Genomic DNA, 5,014 nt, shown 5'->3' with positions numbered 1-5,014 from the left:
CTTCAAAACAAAAATGGACAGAAAAGATCTTTATCAGTTCCATTGAACTCAGGAGAATGTTTTTGATAAGCAGTAAACACTTTGTAAATATCACACAACTTTCAAGACACCATGACAAAGAGAACTCCATTTATATTCCTTCAATGACAGAAAGATATAGATAGAATTCCGTTCACTACAACTTTCGTATATATTGTTCTTAGAAAACTCTTCATCCAGGATCTTAATGTTTGGTGGTCAGTTTAACAAAAAAGAATCAAGAGAATTTTAGTGAGGTTATTTATGTTATCCAGTGCATTCTTGGGGTTGGACACAATCTTCCATCTATCAGCATCACAATTATTTCTTTTGAAGATACTGTCTGTGTTCTTTAGATGTGAAGGACATTAATATTTGCGATAATATCAAAAATGTGTACACTGCAGTGTAATTGCCAAGGTCTGTAAGGTCAGGAAGGGAAGAACTGACCTTTACATTCCTTTCAATTTGCAGTTGCTGAGGAGTTTACAAAGTATAGACTTCTTGATGCTATTTTGGATTAAGATTTCATGGTTAAAATCTTCAAAAGAGCACCAGTGTAACCATTTCTATGGGTGATAATAAATGTACCACATTAATCACACAGGTTGTGAATAAATTTACAATATGAAAATACTGGACATGGAACTTTATTACATTAACTCATTAACAGATTTTTAAAAATTCAAATGCATTTTAGGCAGGGAAGTAATATTTTCCCTCCAGTATTAATCTCCAAAGACTAACACATCTTCCAGGTTCAGTTATTCAGTGATGCAAACATCTCAACTACATACCAAAAAGATGTTTGTAGAAAATTGAGAAAAGTATTGAATCTTAAGTCAAGGTATACTAATCTGAAACACATTACATGCAATATTGTGGACAGTTCTACTACAGATAAGGGTCCTAAGGTACTGAGAGAAAAAAATTAAATCAGATTTTTGAAACACAGTGACTCATTTTGTTGAAATAAGTCCCTGGACCTGTCCAGCTGATTGATATTTAGCTCAGCTCCAATTGGTGACAGACTTTTGTTGGCTCCCCTAAATCTGTGCTGGCAAAGAGTAATTTATATTGAAACAGAACAATCTCAAAAACCTAGTACAGAAAAAATAAACAAAACAACTAATGAGTCAAGTTAGCGTGATCATCTCCAATCTAACACCATCTCTCCCCACCCAGTCCCACCTGAAAGATTCCAAAAGTACAATATGGTAGATATTCCAATTACTTCCTAGATTTACATCATATCACCAAGACATTTTCTTTTGCTTACAATGCTTGAGCAATGTCCAAAGATTTTTAATTTTTTTTTTACACAGGTATTCAATGGTAGCAGGACCTTAAACTGAGTCTTTTCCTCTTTGAACCAGTCTTGATGAAGGTTCTCTGCCCAAAACAACTATACTCTTTTCTATAGATGCTGCCTGGCTGCCTTACAAGGTTTGACTCTGCAGAGTCCTTCTCATGTCTGCTGCTGTTATAGACCGTGGCTGTTAACCTGGGAATGGGGTAACTTCCATGGCCAGCATTGTGTTGCATGCCGTGAGGCATTTATAAAAGTTACTTAGAGCATCAGGGAAGTCGATGCTGTTTTTCCTTGCATAGTCAGTAATGCACTTGATGCCCAGCCACGTACACTGGAGATCATTATCAGACAGGTGTTCCTGAGTTTTTTGTGCATGGGTGGTTTTTGTCCTCTTGATGCTTAAGATGAAGTTTCTCCTGGCTAGATTGAGAGCTGTTCTGTCACTGGACTTGAAGTCAGCATCCTGGGCTTTTATTAGGGAGCACACCTCTACGTTCATCCAGGGCCTCTGGTTGGGCTGTGAAATGACTGTTCTTGAAGTACCAATGTCAACTACACATTTACTGATGTAGCCAATGACAGACGAGGCATATTCTTTGAGGTCTGTGTCTACGCTGTTTGTGATTGCCTCCTTGAACATCTGCTAGTTGGTCCATTCAAACAGTCTTGAAGCATGGAGATTGCCTCATTATGCCATACAGCGATGGTTCTCTTGATTGGCTTCTCCATTTTCAGTCCATAAACTGGGGTTAACATTATGAAGATGTGGTCAGAGAGGCCAAGACAAGGCGTGGGATGGCTTTATAAGTACCGTGTCTGTTCGTGTAAACATGGTCCAGTCTGTTTTTTCCCCTAGTGGCCATAGTGAAGTGTTGGTGAAATTTGGATAAAATGTACTGCAGGTTAACATGATTGAAGTCTTCTGCAAGTAGGAAGAGACCATGATCATATCTTCAGGGAAAAAAATGGGAAACCTGATTACTTAATGAGTAACTTGATCAGTTCAGCTTCATTTGAATGAGAATCAAATCAGTTAAATATTCTCATGTTTCATGGCATGCAGTAATATAGGATCCTTAAAATTTGTGTTTCTACTTTGCAAGGAGAATGTCAAGATATATCATAATTAAAATACATGGATTGCAACACCACAAAAATAACAAACATATTTTTGGGTATAACATTATCACTATTCTTTCTGGAATCACATAATGCGATGAAGCTGGGCTATGGGGTGAGGAAACCAACCAGTTTCTAATGCATTATGATGCTGTGCTGATAAGAATGCCTATTACTGGAATTATGCTGAAGGGAATGATTTCACAATTCAATGCTCTCAATGGGGAGTGTTCTCTCGAAGTTCCAAGAGTGCAGTCAATGATTTACCAACTAAAAATAGATGTGCTCACTATACACTCCCCATTGGAGCCACATTACCATCTTAAACTACCTCTGATGTCTCCCTGTCCTTTCCATTGTCTGCTCTGTATATATGGAGGGTAGAATTTTGGATGTTTCAGGAAAATAAAGGAACATTTATTACCGTGAATATGAGATTCTGAAATCTTGAGCAACTCACACAAATCGTTGGAGTAACTCAGCAAGTCAGGTAGCATCTATGGAGATGAATAAGCAATCAATATTTTGGACAGAGACCCTTTATCAGGACTGGAAAGGAAGGGGACAGAACCTAGAAATCCTACCTTTTCCTGATTTCCTGAAATCCAACTTAAAATGAAACTGGTTTGTGTAAAAGGAAATACACTATGAAGAAAGATAATCATATCCACCTTGTGCCTGCTACATGGATTAACTTCATTCTTTGTAATATTTTTTATGTGCTTGTTCTACAACAGTGTATAACTCTGAATAAAAACAGTCAATATAAATTTAATCTAAATACCCTAGTATTTTTACCTAGGGTTAAATATTTTTCCATGACTCTGGTTGGAAGATTAAGAATATTACAATGACAGCTATTTGCACGTGGCTTCTATTGACTCCCACTGTCACTTTAGTAGATTTGAATTTGTGACAGATTTGTCCAAATCTCCATGATTTATAAACTGTCATAATATCTGTATAGTCTAATCTATGACAAATAACTGCCTTTGAGAAAAAGTTACAGCCTTCCTACTAGAGCAAGGGTTCCCAACCTTTTTTATGCCATGGACCAATACCATTAAGCAAGGGGTCCAAGGACAGCAGGTTATAATCAAAGAAGAAATTCCCTTGGTGGTGGTTACAAAGAGCTTTGCTCCTTTACCATGCCATGTTGTTTCCTTAGTGCGTTGTTCTCATTCAAATTAATTTTCTTTTTGCTTGATGATCACTGTCCTTGAACTTTGGCCACTGATTCTATTTCTTAGCAGGCTTACCCTCAAATTTACCAAAAGACCAGGAAAAGTTCTCTGTTGTATTTAAGCATAAGTGTATGAACAACATTCTAATACCATATCTTGGTTAAAGACCATATTCATCATGGCCAGAGATGAAAAGTAGAAAAGAGCAGAAAGTCCTGAGTCATGGTACAGATTTCATGCAACAATAGCCACAATTTTCACTGTGCAACAAGAAGAAAAGTTCAAGGTAAAGCCTTAGAAACCACATATGGCCTTAACTAAGTCAACTGAAAACTGTAGAGAATCCTTTTCAAGTTTGACTGCCATCTGACACCTAAACTCTGCAAGCTGTCATATTAATCAATAGATTTTACACAGACCCAATCTCACCAGTGTTATGTGTCACTGCTCTAAGTCTCATATTATTCCTCCTCACTGCCATGTTGCTGTTGATGGTTAAGGTGGTCCTTGATGGAGAGGGAATTGAACTACAAGGTGAATGGGAAACTGTTGCCTCCACTCTGGAAACTGTTGCCTCCACTCTGGAATCTAAGTCATTCCAAGCAGTGGTAAGTAGAAAATAGTGCATATGTGCACATTTGAAGCATGAGCTCCAAGCATCTACTGACTCATTTGCTGAGGAGCACAGATCCCAGGTAATGAAATGGTCTGTTTTTACACATGTCCATCGGTCATCTTGTCAGCTCCATCTTGGGCACTAGCCTACAAAGTACCCAGGACATCTTTAGGGAGCGGTGTCATAGAAAGGCAGCGTCCATTATTAAGGACCTCCAGTACCCAGGGCATGCCCTTTTCTCACTGTTACCATCAGGTAGGAGATACAGAAGCCTGAAGGCACATACTCAGCAATTCAGGAACAGCTTCTTCCCCTCTGCCATCTGATTCCTAAATGGACAATGAAGCTTTGGACACTACCTCACTTTTTAATATACAGTATTTCTGTTTTTGCACATAAAAAAAAATCTATTCAATAAACATAATTGATTTACTTGTTTATTTATTATGTTTTATTTTATTTATTATTTTTTCTCTCTCTGCTAGATTATGTATTGCATTGAACTGCTGCTGCTAAGTTAACAAATTTCACTTCACATGCCGGTGATAATAAGCCTGATTCTGATTCCGTTTTGAAACAAAAGTCAGAACATACACAATAATCACATGGTAACAATACATCCACAGTGTTGTAATTAATAGCAACAATATACATAAAATTGATAAGAAAGAACAATTAGTAAAAGTGGAAGAAACTTATTCTACCAGGAACAAACTTATCTCCTTCTAACCATATAACCATATAACAAAGACAGCACTGAAACAG

The 5,014-nt window shown here is 37.4% G+C and overlaps 1 protein-coding gene across 2 annotated transcripts in view; it reads right to left on the bottom strand.

The window, feature by feature from the left end:
• LOC140734775 (ELKS/Rab6-interacting/CAST family member 1-like) overlaps window positions 1–5,014 on the bottom strand; it is a 766,434-nt gene that overhangs the window by 23,214 nt on the left and 738,206 nt on the right. The gene's annotated exons all lie outside the window — the stretch shown is intronic.

This window comes from Hemitrygon akajei, chromosome 10, assembly GCF_048418815.1.
Source record: "Hemitrygon akajei chromosome 10, sHemAka1.3, whole genome shotgun sequence".
Classification (NCBI taxonomy): domain Eukaryota; kingdom Metazoa; phylum Chordata; class Chondrichthyes; order Myliobatiformes; family Dasyatidae; genus Hemitrygon; species Hemitrygon akajei.
Note: the sequence above shows the minus strand (reverse complement) of the source record. Positions and strands in the feature narration are given on the sequence as shown.